At 39.9% G+C, this 17,765-nt stretch overlaps 1 pseudogene; it reads right to left on the reverse strand.

The window, feature by feature from the left end:
• Positions 1-4,268: 4,268 nt before the first annotated feature.
• Positions 4,269-10,087, reverse strand: LOC109560008 (translation machinery-associated protein 7-like; annotated as a pseudogene).
• Positions 10,088-17,765: the final 7,678 nt, after the last annotated feature.

The following is a 17,765-nucleotide window of genomic DNA, read 5'->3' on the forward strand; positions in this document are numbered from 1 at the left end:
CAAAATATCAGGGCAGTATTTAAGATTTAATGGAAACCAGTTTATATCCAAAATGTGTCTTCAAGGGAGTCTGGGAAATGTGGCTCTTAGCTGTCCACAGTTTAAGAAGGAAGCTGGAAAGGATGGTGAGTCAGTTCATCTAGCAGAACCTGTCACCAGTGATTGATGTCACTATCAAACATCAGGATTATACTAGCAGCTCTCATCTAGACTTCAGAATTTCAAAGGTGTGGCTGGAAAGTATGATGTTTTTTCTGCAAGTGGAAGTATTACATCCCATGAGATCCTGTTTGTTAGCTCTGGCTTCTTGGGCCAGGGAAGAATCCCTAACCCAAGGCAGTAAATCAATTCACTAAATTAAATCTTAATTTTTTTGGGGGGGGGGAGGGTTTGATTTTGAACTAAGATGCATAGTAGGTGATTTAAGTAAAGAAGACCCGATCTGAAAGATCAGAGGCTGATGTCCGCGTTATGGGCAAAGTGGAGGGTGAGTAAATAAAGCAACTCAGGAAGAGGAATAAGAGAACAGAGAGCTCATAAACAGAGATGGAGATAGGCCCCCGAGAAACAGAAGACTCAGTTTCTAAATTTACAATTTCCAGGAAGGCCCAGCTCTGTTTAATTTCTTGTCTTTGAATGCCGAAATGCCTATTGTATCCTTATAGGAAGGATAACTCTCCCCTTCCACTACTCTATTTTTCTAGAGCTGGTTTGAATTTCTGTTTCTCACAATAGAAAGTTGATTATAGTAAAATTTACAACTTTTAAATAATATTTATTTAAATGTTAGCATTGTGTTAGAGAAAAACTGTCCACATGTATTATTATCCTCAATTTTCCAGGTTCTTCTCTCTCTGCTCCCAACAAGAGAAAGATTATTGTTGGCTGAGAGAGTCAACATATTAGGCCAGTCAACATTAGTGATCCATGTAGGAACCACAGAGGATATGTGAGGGAAAAAGTTTTTGGTCATTCAATTAAAAAAAAAAAAAATCACCGTTGGTTGAAGATGAAGGTGAGAGAGAAGTATAGAGAAAAGGAGAGATTGTGATGGATTACAAGTGGGTTTGACATCCTTTTTAAATACTTTGGTAGTTGTCCTATTTTTCTTTGAGTAGAGTCTTCTGATTGGGTCCTGCAAAGACTGTGGACTTAAAAGTGCCACATCTGCAAAGATTACATGTTTTTATAAAGAAACTTCTGGTATATTTTGGCAACAATTTGAAATATATATGTATATTCCAACAATACTGAAATATTATATATTCATACCCTTGCATATATGCATATCTCCGAGAATAAAAATATTTGGAAAGTCCTCCTACCCCTCCCCTTCATTCATAGAACATTGAGTTCATATTGCTTTGGGGACAGGTTGTGGGGAGCATTTGTCTAGAAGGTGTTATATGGTCTGTCTACAGTGAGGTGGCCTGTTCTGCAAGAGATGCCTAGTTCAAATGACTAAACTGGTTTTGGCCATAAACATGATTAAGGTCCATAATAATCATGAAAACAAAATTTTCAAGAGGATTTAATTGTGGTTTGGATAGGTATAAACGTTAGTGAGTGGAACAGATGAGCATATCCTTTTAAGATAAATGCTTGTATGGACAATGAACAAGTACATCTAAAAGCTATTTCACGGGGAATTTTTTTCACTGACTCATTGGCTGGTTTTATCTACATGCAGAAAAGTACTTTAACCCTGCACCTTACAAATAGTCACTTGGAATGGTTCAATGTCCTTTGCTTGGCAGAGAGACAAGACATCTCTGTGTCTTCTGTGTGGAGCACACTGTATTATAAAAATTGCAAACCCTTCTTTGTTTTCTGGGCAAATAACATGCTTAGGGAGCTTCCCAGGTGGTGCTATTGGTAAAGAACCCACCTGCCAATGCAGGAAATGTAAGAGAGCCAGGTTTGATCCTGGGTGGGGAAGGACCCTGGAGGAGGAAATGGCAACCCACTCCAGTATTCTTGCCTGGAGAATCCCATGGACAGAGGACCCTGGTGGGCTAAAGTCCATGGGGTCTTGCAAAGAGTCAGACATGACTGAAGTGACTTAGCACACACACACACACCATACCTAGGACCAACTGTAATACAAACTGCAAAGTAACATCTGAGTTTCTGCAAGGCTAAAGGTATTGTTCACTCCCTGCTTGAAGATGTGGCCTTCCCAAACTAAGATGCTGTTGGGTTTAGTTTAAGAACCAGGAAAGACCAGTGTTTGTAAATAATCCTTTGTAATGATAGTTCTTTTGAAATGGCAATGGAAGCACCAGAGCAAGGTGTTTATTTTTAATTATTATTATTATTTAACATAAAGAATGTCATTGGGGAAGAGCCCATGCCATGCATCTGGATCCACCCTGTGTAACACCTTGCTTCTAGTGAGATTTGTATCTGCTGTGGTGGATTATAAGTGGCTTTGAACTATTTTTTTTTCCCCTGCACTATGAGGCATGTGAGATCTCAGTTCCCTGACCAGGGTTTGAACCCGTGCCCTGTTGGGTGGAAGTGCATAGTCTTAACCACTGAACGGCCACAGAAGTCCATGAGCTACTTTTTAATCACTTTAGTAGTTGTGCTGGTTTTTTTTTATTGGATAGGGTGTTTTGATTGAACTATACGACTCCAGGTTTATAATGGCCAAATCTACACATACTTTGGCTACCTGATATGAAAAGCCAAATGATTGGAAAAGACCGTGATGCTGGGAAAGATTGAGGGCAGGAGAAGGGGGTGACAGAGGATGAGATGGTTGCATGGCATCACTGAATCAATGGACATGAGTCTGAGCAAACTCCAGGACATAGTGAAGGATAGGGGAGCCTGGCGTGCTGCAGTCCATGGGGCTGCAAAGAGTCAGCCGTGACTTAGCGACTGAACAACAACAACAACAAAGACTGTGGTGGTTCCATTGTTTTTTTCCTTTATTTAATTAGCTAAGTTCCTTCTCCGGTGGCTCAGGGGTTAAAGCGTCTGCCTGTGATGTGGGAGACCCAGGTTTGATCCCTGGGTTGGGAAGATCCCCTGGAGAAGGAAATGGCAACCCACTCCAGTAATCTTGCCTGGAGAATCCAATGGAGGGAGGAGCCTGGTGGGCTACAATCCAGGGGGTCGCAAAGAGTTAGACACGACTGAGCTACTTCACTTTCACTTTGGCAGAGAACAAAAGAGGTCTCAATTGGTACTTTAAAGATGATTTAATGAAAAATTATTTATAAGTGTGTGGGCAGGGTTCAGAGTCTCAATTAAAAGGACTGAAGTATCTCAGAACCAATGAGCAGAGAATCTCAAAGTCCAGGCAGACGTTCCCAAAGCCTGGACTAGCTGAAATGCATATTCTGGGCTAGCCCTCATGCCCTCGAGCCTGGAGCCCAAAACGACCTAAAAGCAGTGCTATCAGGAGAAGCCGAGCCAGGCAGAGAGTCCAAACCCATGAGATAATCTGAAAGAGTTAGAAGAAAGTGGAAAACAAGGTAAACTTTTAGGAACAGAATGTGGATATTTTACTTCAGTCAAAGGTTGAGAGGAGTGCTGGGAAGATTTTCTTAGTTTTCGTAGAATAAAAGAGTCAATATGGTTGAGATGTCTACCTCCTGTCCCGTTGTTACTGAAAAATCAAGCCGGTTAAGACCTGAAGTAACCAAAGCTGACTGAGCCTCACTGTCGGTAATTTGGTGGAGTGCTGTATCTCATGTCTTCCTTTGCAGTGTACTGACGATGTCACATAACCCTATAGTAATTTTTTCTGGATCCATTTTTATTTCCTGATTCATTTAAATTAAAGATAATTTAGTTTTCAGTCTCTCATTTTGCATGAATGTTGATTAAGAAAGTTACTCACTTTTTGCTCCCACAGTGTTTGGCTACCTCATCTAAGGGCTTGGGGATCAGAAGGTAGAATGAAGTGACATGTAATAATGTCACTCCTGTGCCAAGAAACCCTTGAGTCATGGGTGTTGAACACATTTAAGTTTATTTCTTTCTTCAAGCACACTGTTGTGTAGGCAGGGTGGCTCTTCTTTATCTTTTAGCTATACCATCTGGAACAGGTGGCCACCAATGTAACCAGTCACAGAGAGATATGGGGTATCCTGTGAAAGTTTTTTTTTACAAAATTTTATCCTTAAATTTACAATAGGTTCCAAGACAATACTTCATTCTAGCTATAGGTGGCAACAGATATTATGGCAGGGAACACAGATGTTCAAACAGGAATGGAACTAGGGCTCATCATTGCCTCAGGCACAAGGAACAGTTTACTTTTTGCCAGATTTCCTAATTCCACCTGTAGCCAGATGACTTTTTCCTATGCCTTTGCTTTTAGCTCCTCAAGTTTCTTCTGCCCCTCCTTCTGTTTCTGACTGAATGCCTTGTCCAGCTCCTCAGCTTGCTTCTTTATTGGGCTGCTTCTTGCCACCTTCGAGGCCTAATATGACACCTGCCTGAGATGTTTATAACTGTGAGGATTATAGCCATTTCACTGGCTGGAACTCAGTCAGATAGCCTCAATCCAAAGGAAGTTTGAAAGTAAAATTTTTCTGGATGTTCTGGAAGAGGAAACAATAGGTCACTACTGTAGTCATGGAAGGGCTTTCCTGGTGGCTCAGCAGTAAAGAATCTGCCTGTAATGCAGGAGATGTGGATTCTATCCCTGGGTCATGAAGAACCCCTGGAGAAGGGCATGGCAACCCACTCCAGTATTCTTGCCTGGAGAACCCTATGGACTGAGGAGCTTGGAGGGCTATGGACCATAGGGTTGCAAACATTCTGACATGACTGAAATGACTGAGCATGCACACATAATCATGGAAAAAGAAAACTCAGGAATCTGGGAAAAAACTCAGGAAGAAGATCTCCTTCTTAGACAGCTAGTGTATAGTTTTGATATGTTTCTATAAGTCCTAATCCACTGATGGGGATCCTTTGAAGTCGGGGATTAAAGACCAGAAAGTAGCTGTAGAAATAATTTGGGTTTAATATAATAAGAGGTAGAACCTCTAATTATTACCAAAGAATTGATGCTTTTGAACTGTGGTGTTGGAGAAGACTCTTGAGAGTCCCTTGAACTGCAAGGAGATCCAACTAGTCCATTCTAAAGGAGATCAGTCCTGAATATTCATTGGAAGGACTGATGCTGAAGTTGAAACTCCAATACTCCTACCACCTGATGCAAAGAACTGACTCATTTAAAAAGACCCCGATGCTGGGAAAGATTGAAGGTAAGAGGAGAAAGGGATGACAGAGGATGAGATGGTTGGATGGCATCACTGACTCAATGGACATGAGTTTAAGTGAACTCTGGGAGTGGGTAATGGACAGGGAGGCCTGGCCTACTGCAGTCAATGGGGTCACAAAGAGTTGGACACGACTGAGCGACTGAACTGAACTGAGGTAGAACCACGATGCTAAGTACTGAGAAAGAGGAAATGGATTAAGAACAACTATATTGCTGAGAATCTACAGTATTGGGAAACTGATCTGTAGACAAAAGAGAGGGGCAAATGAAAAATTATTTTCAAGAATGCCTAGCTGCATAGACATAAAGATGGTGATTCCTACGTCAATGGTAGGAAAATGTGAAGAGCTGGATTTATTGGAATCCAAGATGATAAAATTGAGTTTTGATATCTTGGTTTGAATTCCAAGCAGAACAGCCCTGGGGTTGCTTGAAGAAGTATCTGAGAGCCAAATCCATGGTAACTTAAACCATGGAAGCAAGTGAATACTTAGAAGCAGATGAAAGCATAACTACATATAGAGAAAGAAAGATTCTAGAACCAAGTTTTGAAGAATATTCTCAGGCAATGCAAAATCACATAAAGTATGTCATAGGTTCTGCTTATAAGAGAATCCAAAACAAGATAAGAATGATTTCAGTAAATTAAGATTTAAAAATTAAATTTTTTTTGCTGTTTTAATCATTCCTTTTAATTGATACATATTTTTTTTTTAACATTTGGGATACGTGATATATGATACCCGATACCTGTTCATTTTTCAGAGCAAAGCAGTTGTCATTTAATTCTATATATTCTATAAAGTAAAACAATGATTTGCTTATTCCTTTTCCCTAGGGCAAATAATTATTTTGTAGAGCCCTAATATGTAACCTATGCCTTTGTCTGTATATCTATATAGAACAATAGCTATCTAATCCTATACTATTAAGGAATTATTTTTAACTTTCTCAAAGTTACATGGCTCCCTTCTTTCTAGCCAGTTTTTAAAATAACCATTTCATTGAAAATAATTGGATGAGTTATGACAATGAACCAGGTCTGTGAAATGTATTTTCTGTCTTGAGTTGTTCATTTGCTTGCATGACTCTAACCTGTCTTGAAGGCAGATTAACAACAATTAACTCCAGAAGAAAAGTAAAATAATTAATAATGAATTTTAACAGATGGCACAGTAGCTAAAATATGTGTGTGGTAGGAAGCAGAAGAGACTAGTACTCGGAGGAGATAATTCTGAGGCATTTTATTTTTCTTGGTGTGTTGCATAACTGAAAGACTCTTTCATGATGGACTTTGAAGAAATCCTCTTAGTTTAAAACCCTTGATAGGAATGCACAAGTGGCCTTCTTTAACTACAGACTCTGAACTATCTCTTGGTTTTTCTATAGGAAAATATCAGTAAGGATTAAAAAAAAAAGAAGATTAGAAAAAAGTATTTTCTGAAACAAGTTGTTTTAAGAGAATGTGGAGAAACTGGTTTCAGACTGAGGAAGACCAATCTCTTATCATTTTCACAAACTTGAAAAGTTTCCCGAGGCACTGGGAGCCTGAGCAGAATGACTGTAGTTTTGCTTATCACATTGTTTGGTAATGAAAGTAGATATGTTCGAATGTGTTGTGATAATTATTAGCTGGAGATTTTTCCTGGGAGCTTGTCTGGTGTGTGTGTGTAAAGAGATGAAAAGACTCTTGGATTTAGGCACTGTTATTGAATTAAAAATTATAAAAAAGATAAGATACTTTGCCTTCAGGTAGAGACAATCTAGTTTCTTCTTTTGATTGTTTATATACCCCAAATATAACAGAAAGCAATGAATGTGGGTGGAAACACAGAATGCAATATGCACAGAATATTATTTTATGATTTGCTTTTTTATTCAACAAATATTCAGCCAAGCCAAAGGTGAGGAGGGCCTGAAATACAGCCACCATTCTGCTTGACACACCGTGTCCTCTAACAACTTCACAGTTGCATCTGCCCTAAAGAAATTTGTTCTACTTTTCATAGAAGATCTCTCCATGGACCAAGCCAACTGTCCGTGCAGAAACATCTGCTTAAATAAGGTACTCTTTTCTTTTATTTTTGCACAAAGTTTACTTAATAATGCCATTGGCAGCAACATGGACGGACCTGGAGATTATCACACTAAGTAAAGTACGGCGGCGAAAGGCAAATGTCATATGATATCACTTATGGAATCTAAAAAATGATACAAATGAACCTTTCTACAAAACAGAAAAAAACTCACAGGCATAGAAAACAAACTAGGATTATCAAATGGGAAAGAGGATGGTGGAGGGGCATGTATTAATTAAGAGTTTGGGATTAACAGATACAGACAACTATAAGTAAAATAGATAAAAATACAAGGACCAACTGTATGGCACAGGGGAATATATTTTAATCTTATAATAATAAGATTTTTTATAATTTAAAAATTATAATTTAAAAAAATAATTTTTAAATCTTTTAATAATTTAAATCTTATAATATTTAAATCTTAAAACTTATGATGGAAAAGAATCTGAAAAAGAATAATAATTTTTAAATCTTTTAATAATTTAAATCTTATAATATTTAAATCTTAAAACTTATGATGGAAAAGAATCTGAAAAAGAATGTGTGAGTGTGTATATATATATATATATCAGATGAGATCAGATCAGTCACTCAGTCATGTCTGACTCTTTGCAACCCCATGAATTGCAGCACGCCAGGCCTCCCTGTCCATCACAAACTCCCGGAGTTCACTCAGACTCACGTCCATCGAGTCAGTGATGCCATCCAGCCATCTCATCCTCTGTTGTCCCCTTCTCCTCCTGCCCCCAATCCCTCCCAGCATCAGAGTCTTTTCCAATGAGTCAAGTCTTCGCATATATATAAATATGAATTACTTTGCTGTAAACCTAAAACTAATAAAATGTTGCAAATAAAAAAAGAAAAAAGCAAAGACTCAACAAATCCTGAGTGTGACTCCAGCTGTCATTCTGAAAGTCCAAAACTTAACACGAGTTCTTGTTTATAGACCCTGAAAGCAAAAAGGATTGAAAACATTTTGTATAAACTGATTTTAAGAATGTATTTTGTAACAGTGAGTAAAAGGGGACAGAGTACCTGTATATTGGCACTCAGGTTTAAACAGTTTAGATTTCTTACTTCTTTTTTCATTTCTTTCTCTTTGTCTCTGGACACATCTGGGGAGTTAATAGAGAAATCCTTCAGTGTTCTCTGAATGTGACAGACTTTGTGTCTCAGTTGATTAGAAAGTCAAGCTGTGCTAATGATGGGGACAACCTTGTCAGGGTTGATTGGTGTAAAGGTCTCTAGAGGTTAGTACATGTCTCAGGATAGGGACCTGTTCATCTCTATGGAAGATGATTCTAACACATCTCTGAGGAAAGGAGAATCAAAGTTCCAGGCAGAGCAAGGAGGCTACCTGGGTCAAGAGAATACATGCAGAGGGGGAACTGGGGCTTTGGATGTCATGTCTGTTGCTGAGGGAACTGGCATCTGATTTCAGAAGTACCTAAAGAATCAGAGATTAAACAAACAAACAAAAACTACAGAAAGCTGCATGTGCCTTGACATTTTATATTACACTTAGAAAGTTTAGGAAGGCTTTGGTGAGCATCTCAAAACATCTGTGTTATTACTTTACAGATCAGGAAACTGATGATAAATTTAGCATTTGGGCTAGAACCTAGATCTACTGGCAGATTTCACTTCACAATGTAGAATCAGGGTTAAAGGAAGGGGAACATTCAATCAAATGTTGTGCATACATCACACCTGATTAAAATCGGCAATTCAGTTCAGTTCAGTCGCTCAGTCGTGTCTGACTCTTTGCAACCCCATGAATTGCAGCACACCAGGCCTCCCTGTCCATCACCAACTCCCTGAGTTCACTCAAACTCATGTCCATTGAGTCAGTGATGCCATCCAGCCATCTCATCCTCTGTCATCCCCTTCTCCTCCTGCCTCCAATTACTCCCAGCATCAGAGTCTTTTCCAATGAGTCAATTGGCAATTAGGCTCTAACTAAAACCAGTGGAAGAAAAATAACCAATTCAGTATTTGAAAACCTTATATGTGGGAGTTCAAATGATAACCAGATCGCTAGAGAACAAGAGGCCATAGAAAAACAAGAAACGAGCACTTGTCTGAACTTCTTACATTGTTCTAATTCAGGCTGAGCCTTGCTTGTTGGACTCAAGCAGGGGTTCTGGGAGTTCTGGCTAAGTGTGGGTGTGGAACCAGCCTTGGCACAAGATTGTAAAATGAGGACCTGAGCGAGGTCAGGAATTTAATATCCTTGGGTGATGCTGAGTTTGAGAGCCCACGCAGACAGAATGCCCAAGCAGCTACCTGACAATATTGGTCTAAGTAGTAGAAATTGAATATGAGGCAACTGGCAGAAAACTTGGTACAGCAGAGCAAGAAAGGCTAGGTTAGATGGAAGGTGGTAAGTTGATTATGGGTTGACATTATGGGAACTTTAAAAGAAAAGCCTAATGCCATACCTGAAGGTGGGGACGGAAAACTTAGAGGTGCTAAGCCAGTTTGGATCTCTGTCTGTGGCTGCTTAGAGGAAGCTGAATCATGAGATGGAGGATATGGAAAGGAATAGGTGTCCTGGGGTTTGATGTCTGATTTAGGAAAATGCCCACTGGCCCACTGTGCAAGGGTGGGTAAGGGTGGTTAGAGTACAAGATACTGACTGGGAAGATCTATTGCCTGTACCTTTTTCTTCAGACAACAAATATTTATCAAGCACCAATTTAGTACCAGCTACCCAGGATGCAACTGTGAGCATGACAGACAGTATCCCTATCTTCATAATGCTTATTATATTTACAGAAAGGAAATAAGCAGGTAGATACATGAGTAAAAGTAAGTCCAAATATGCTATGAAAACAAACAAACCATAGAGTATTAAATAATGGAAGAGATTCTTTAAAGTAGATGGTTTGGAAAGATCTATATGATAAGGGGATGTTTAACCTGATGAAAAGGATTTGCCTGTTTGGAGAACTGCTGAAAAGCATTCCAGGCATAAGAAAGAGCCAAAAAAAAAAAAGAAACTGAGGAAGGAAATACTTCAAGGAACTGTCTAGGAACTGTCAAAAGGGCAAGTTACTAGAGCAGGGTTTGCATGGGGAGTATGGCATGAGGTGAATTTGGAGGTGTCAGAAGAGGGGACCGTGTTGTACGTTATGGGTTTGGGTAAGGGTGGAAGCCAGGGTGGTGTCCTGTCACACTTTCACGTGGCCCCTCCACACACTGTACTAGGATTAGTCCGTGTGACCAGTAGAATATGGTAGAAGTGATGGTATGGGACACCAGGGATTAGGTTATAAATAATACCATGGGCTGTATTTTGGGTGTGTGTTCTCCCTCTCTTTCTCTTTTTCTTATTCTCTCTTTCTTGGATTATCTGCTCTGGGGGAAACCAGCTGCCATCTTGTGAACAATCTTATAAAGAGGCTCACGTGGTAAGAAAATGTAGCTTCCTGTTTAAGTCCATATAAGTTATTATAGAACTGGATCCTCCAGTCCCAATCAAGCCATCAGATCACTGCAACTCCAGTCAACAGCTTGACTGCAATCTTATCCTGTGCTTGAACCACTGAGCAAACGAGTTCCAGATTCCTGATTATTAGAAACTGTGAGATAATTGTTGTTTCAAGCTGCTAAACTTGAGGTACTTTGTTATGTAGCAATAGGATCTTATATAGAAAGGAATTTGATTTTTTCTAAATACAATGCCTTTTTGAGCCGTGGGAAAGGGGGGGTGGTCACTGCGATTATCACTGGCTTGAAGGTTGACCAGTTGACCTCTTGAGATTGTTGTTCAGTGAGTTTGTAGGACTTCTTCCCTGTTCAGTTCAGTTTAGTTCAGTCGCTCAGTCGTGTCCGACTCTTTGTGACCCCATGAATTGCAGCATGCCAGGCCTCCCTGTCCATCACCAATTCCCAGAGTTCACCCAAACCCATGTCTATCAAGTCAGTAATGCCATCTAGCCATCTCATCTTCTGTCATCCCCTTTTCCTCCTGCCCCCAATCCCTCCCAGCATCACAGTCTTTTCCAATGAGTCAACTCTTTGCATCAGGTGGCCAAAGTACTGGAGTTAGCATCATTCCTTCCAAGGAACACCCAGGACCGATCTTCTTCCCTGTAGACAATGATATATTCAGTCTCTTTATTTTTAGGGCTCAAATACCAATGGAATGAAGAAGGTGTACCACTTGTAGTTGCCTTGCAAACAAAGACAGAACTACATTTAAAGCTTTAACAAAATAGTGTTCCTCCCTTCAGTTACAAACTGAGGAAGAGACATTTAGAGTATTGTTGTCTACTCTAATCCAATCCAACGAACATTTGTAGAGTAACTTTGAGGAACAGTTCTGTGTTCAGCATTGTGAGGCAAGGACTATGAGCAGAATAACAGTTCCTGTCCTCTAGTAGTTACTCACCATCTAGGGTGGAGAGAGATTATTTTCGGCTCTGTGCAAATTGGTGGCGCTTCTCTTCTCCTGACCAGATGGCACTTGATTCCTACTGTTAACAAGGAGACAAAAATTGCAAAACACCAAAAGACAAAGACTGGTCTAAGGGTTTTCTCTTCCTTTGTTTCCCAACAAATACAAGCACTATTTATATTGTTTCCTGACCTATATAGAACTATGAGACTTTTTCCATCTAAAAAATATTGGGCCCAGGAGTTGATAAGGCTTTCCTGTTGTTAAGGTGAATAGTTGAGGGGGTTAATCTGAAGCTTATGTCTATGAAGCTTTTGTCTTAAGTCTACATACAAGTAAAGGGTGACTTATGTAAGACCAAGGATGTTCTTAACCCCTCTACTGTTTCATTCAAGGCACAGAAACTGAGTTTATCCTGATGTCCTATCAGTATCTTATAAGCTCATATTTGGGACATTGGGAAACAAGCTTTCTCCTAATTTTTGTTGTTGTTGTTCAGTCACTAAGTCATGTCTGACTCTTGGTGACTCCATGGACTGCAGCACACCAGTCTTCCCTGTCCTTTGCTATCTCCCAGAATTTGCTCAAACTCATGTCCATTGAGTTGGTGATGTGATCCAATCATCTCATCCTCTGCTGCCCCTTCTCCTCCTGCCCTCAATCTTTCCCAGCATCAGGTACCCTAATTTTATGAATCCATAAACAGCAAGCAATCATAGTTTAAAAACATAGGAGACTTGAGCATCTGCATGTATCTCTTTTTGCTGTGGACACTCTATCTCTTAACTTTTTTAGAGGCCTTTCATTTCTTCCTACAGAAGAATAGACAATAGACATTGTTCTTTAATTCCTCTGATCTCCAGGAGAAGCAAAACCTTTACCTGGCAGTGACAGGGAGGCATCAGCCTGTTTGTAGGAATTTTTTCCCCAAGCGCCTCCTAAAGCACAAGCAAACCCAGAACAAACACTATCAAGATAAGATATGCCATTGGAGGCACATACTTCAAGGTGCCTTTGAGATCTGGGGACCTTGTTTGGAGTTCTGAGCAGTCTTAATAAGCAGGTCCATCATCTCAGTGAAGAAGGAGATCAAATGGGTGCACCAAGCAGAACTGATTGGCTAAATTGCCAATGGCCACAGAACGATCCAGCAAAAGCCTGGCACTGGAAGGACAGAAACAGCTGTATCCAAGCTGCACTGAAATCTGTCTCTAATTACATTCACCCAATAAAAGCTTGGTTATTTACCACTGGAAAATGGTTCATAATGGTACTTACATCTCTCATCCTTCTAAGTGATTTTGCCAAGTTCTTTTCTTCCTCTGGGTTTGAGGTGCCAAATGTTGAGAGAGGACATTTCCAGAATGTCCTATTTCTTGCCTGGCAACAGTGTGAAATCATCTAGTAATTGTGAACGCTAAGGGGATATTTACTTCTTAAAAAAAGAATCAGTCTTTTCACCAGGACATTACTGTTATCTGTGTTGTAGGAAGATAAAGCAGCCAAAGTTCTTCATTTATCCGATGGCAGGCAGCCCAGGTTAACTGTATGTTTCTGAGTTAGTCCTAGTGACTGCCACTGGATAGAGGTTTCCACAGTTCCATTGTGGATAATGTACTACTCCATTAGCCCCGGGAGTGACATTAACAGGTCAATAAAGGCCTCATAAAATGTTTTATATGCCAATGTCAGTCAGCATATAGCAGGACACTGGTAGTCATTAAGCAGGCGGTGTCTGCTGAATGGTGTTCATTTTCAGTCTTGTCAGTGTTATGTTCTTAAACAGAAGTGTTACCACCACACATGGGGATTGTACTGTTTTCTGAAGTCTCAGTCTTAGCCCAACCAACTGCCTGGATGTAATTTGAAAAATGACAGTGAGCAGGTTCTATATAACATAGTGATTACTCTGATTAGCTTTGGGACCAGGCAGACTTTGTTTTTTATATGATGTGAACATGAGTTCCTTAATCTTACTGAGCCTTGATTTCTGCCATGTATCAAGTGGGGATAATAATACAAATAAAGTAAAAGGAGAATGCATTTTCACCATTCCTGGTTCCCAGGGAGATATGCACCAGGCTTTCATAATATATGCAAAATGCTTAGAATGTCTAGTATACATTAGATAAGTGGTTTTTATCATTGGAAGAAATTCTGAGCCCCTGTTTACCAATAGGGAAATTGAAAGGTGGTTGATATCTCTGGTTACTCTATGAATTCATTGTGAGAGCAGGATTAAATGTTCTGGTCCTTGATTTCTTGTCTGATGTGGTTTTCATAATCTTTATTTGTCTTAGATGGTTTATACTGAAAAGATCTGTGTAGGAGTCATTTTTGCAGATTTTGTGTTAACAAAATAAATAGAACAAATTTCATCTTTTTCTCTCAAAATAAGTTCTTTACATTGGCTAACCCACTCACTTCATCCTTCCCATCCTTTCTCAACCCATATAGGCCTCCCCTTCATTGTTACTCCTCTTGAGACTGAAAACTTGTCAGCTGGCATCTGCTGATGGCAAATGCTTTAGTTTTCCTTCATTAGGAAAGAATCTCAAGAAATACAGTTAAAGGGAGCATAGGAACAAAACACAGAATTAGCTCGTTCTTTTTCAGTTTGCTGCTTAATTCCTTTTCAACTCATCAAATATATTGGTAAGTCTGAGAATAGGCAATTGGATTCCATTTCCCTTGCCAGTTTGGATCAATTGGCAATGACTTTCTGGAGCATTGTCTTCTGAAGGCTTCCGATGGTGTGTTTAGATTCAAAAGTGAAAAATTGTTGTAGTCAACTTAAAAGTGAATCCCATGAGTGCATAAAATGAAGGAGATATTTGCTATCCATGTCTTAAGGTTTCAGGTTAATGGTAATGACAGAAAATCTTCTAGGGTGAGAGTCATGGTTGACTCAATTTGATTCATCCTAACATACATTCAGTGCTTTGCATTTTGGTTCTCAAACTTATTTATTTATTCAGCAACACTTGTTGAGTACTTACAATATTCTGGGAATTTGTTCAGTCAGAAAGTGGATTCCACCTACAATAAGCAGGGTGTACCAAGTTCTATAGTTTACCACTCATGTCCTGTATCTCTTTCTCTTCCTTTTATTTGCCATTATCTCAGATCAGGGCCTCATCATCATAACCTGGGCTGTTATCATCATGGGTTTCTGGGCATTAAGAGGAAGCCACTCCATTCCACTGACAGCACAGCTGCTTAAGGTCTTGAAACATACTTACAAGTTCTCCCAAGGAAGGGATGAAGGGATGCTGAGGGAATGGAGATGGAGAGAGAAGAGAGACAGAAGGTAGAACTAAGTGGATAAGTACCATCACTGACAGATTATTGGGAGGAAAACAAAACTTATTTGAAGATAGTTTTCAATTAAGCACAGACACCAAGAAAGACAAATTTTCTCTTTCTCAAAATGTGTCATATAGACACATGCCTTTTTTTGTCTTTCTTTGTAAGTTGTAACAACTATGACTGCTAGTCTCCTAAATGACGCCCTAGCCATCATCTTACCCCATTCACTCCATCCATCCCATGTTGCTAGAAAAATTTTTCTAAAATGTATTACTTCTCCAGCTCTGTTACTCCTCGCTTAAAATCTTTTGATCCTCCCCTTACCCACAATGGAAGTTCTTTGTAAGGACCTATCAGTGCATTAGGATAGTTGGCGGAGTGTGAACTGAACTGTCTGCTACTAATTGAGTTAACCTATTGAAGATCAGTAGTAATTTAATTTTCAATGTGAATTTTGCCATTTTGAACTCCAACATCTTTCCTGAATGGAATAGCAAGAAATGAGGTTATCTGTAGTTTTCTTCTCTGTCATGAGATACAACATGTGGCAACTACCAGCAATGACTGTGATGATGTCATTCAGTATTTCACTCAAATTCTGGGATTTTCCAGGGATATGTGTCCTGAATTGCATCATCAATTGTCACAGATTTTACAGTAGGACAGCCTCTAACTCACCAAATAAATTCCAAATTCCGTGAAGACTATATAAGAACTTCCCTGATATTTTATCTCTTTAGACAAATCTCTGAGAGTACCAGTTCCTCTGTCTACTTGTTCAATGTGGTCTCTCCTTCTGCAATATTTTCACCCTCCCCTTCAATCAACTTGGTAAGCTCAAATATTTTAAAATCACAATTTATTTCAAGCCTTACTTTCTCTATGATGTTTACCTCGTTACTTCCTCCCTGACTCTGGTAGAATTGACTGCTTACACAATTGCACAGGAATTGGAAGAATGAGGTCTTTTCCTTGTGCATCTCTCTCTTTTCATTCCTCCATCATTTTATCAGGTCCCAGAGAAACATCTATTGCGTGAGTCAGGAGACTTCAGGGCCTGCTATGGGAACAAACAACACCAAAGTCTCAGTGGGCTGCAGTGACAGAGGTTTACTTACTGCTCATGTTCCACGTCTATCATGAATTGGCCAGCATCTCTTTCCACATCATCATTCAGACTTAGGATGAGTGAACAGCCACCATCTTAAAAATAACTGGTTACTGTATCAGAGAGAAAAGAGAGGATTTCACATAAGCCACTAAATCCAAATCTTGTATTCCCCATCTATCAGTTGCAACTTTTAACGTGATTCCATCCAAGCACAAAAAAGCCAGGAAGTGCAGATGACCTTGTTCATATGCAGCAGAGAGACAGAAATATTTGGCGATTATTTAGCACTAATTATGACTATATATGCCCCCCCCCACCCCCGCCAGTAAAACCACTCATGGTTATCCCCTGGAGTTTTGAGAGGCACCTGTTTTCCTGTGCATATTTATATGGTGTATCTGGATGCAATTGACATATTCTTAGCAAGGAGAAGGGAGGGGTGGTGGTTGGATGGATAACCAACAGTGTCTTTGAAACTTTATTCCTTCACCTCCCGCAGCTAACTTCTGGGACTGGAAGGGTCTAAGAGTTCCATAGAGCCTAGTGTAATGCATTTTCAGTTTCATGGAGAGCCATGTTGCTCTGAAATGAATAGACTGCCAGATATTTCTCTAGCAAAGATGGGTTTTATTTGTGAATATCAGAGAATTGCAATTAGGGGTCTGCAGCCATGGGGAATCATGTGTGAATCCCCCCATGGCCAGGAAAGGAGAACACTTTTACAGAGGGGACAACAAAGTTAGGAGGGCTCTAGTAAATGGAGCCCATGGCTTTTCATTGCTATGGCTGAGTCCTTGCTAGGAAAGGAGTCTTCTTTCTTTTGGACTCTGCTATTAATATTGTAGGGCATGAGAGCTCCCCCTTCTGGTCTCCCAATTCTATTTAAGTGAGATTTCTGTTCAAGTTTATAACACTGAGGGCTCAACTTGGTGCTCTGTGACAACCAAGAGGGGTGGGATGGGGGAGAGGGGTCAGGGGGAGGTTCAAGAAGGAGGAAACATTTATAAACTTACAGCTTGTTCACGTTGTTGTACGGCAGAAACCAACACAACATGGTAAAGCAATTATCCACAAATAGAGAAAAAAGTTTTACATCCATGATAAGATTTGCATAGCTGAAACCTCTCTATGAACCATTGCTTTGGGAACCTCCTATATAACATCTACCTGGGATTCACAAGTGATTCAGTGGTAAAGAATCCGCCTGACAACGCAGGAGACCCAGGAGATGAAGGTTTGATCCTCAGGTCTGGAGGATCCCCTGGAGGAGGAAATGGCAACCCACTCTAGTATTCTTGCCAGAAAAATCCCATGGATAGAAGAACCCGGTGGACTACAGTCCATAGGGTCACAAAGAGTTGGACACGTCTGAGCACGTACTCACTTAGTCCAACAACCCAGTGAGCTAGGTGCTGTTTTCCAGAGGGGAATACAGACAACCAGAGAGGATAAATAAATTTGCACAAGGTCATAGAGCTAAAATGCGGTGGAGCCAAATTTAATGCCTGCCTGCAGCCTGACTCTGGAATTCTTGTTCTTTCCTTTATTTCTGCAGCCTCTTAATGAAACTCCTGGAATTATATTAACCTCTTTTAAAGATGTTTTTAATCTGTA

Source organism: Bos indicus, chromosome 6 (genome assembly GCF_029378745.1).
Source record: "Bos indicus isolate NIAB-ARS_2022 breed Sahiwal x Tharparkar chromosome 6, NIAB-ARS_B.indTharparkar_mat_pri_1.0, whole genome shotgun sequence".
In the NCBI taxonomy this organism is placed as follows: Eukaryota; Metazoa; Chordata; class Mammalia; order Artiodactyla; family Bovidae; genus Bos; species Bos indicus.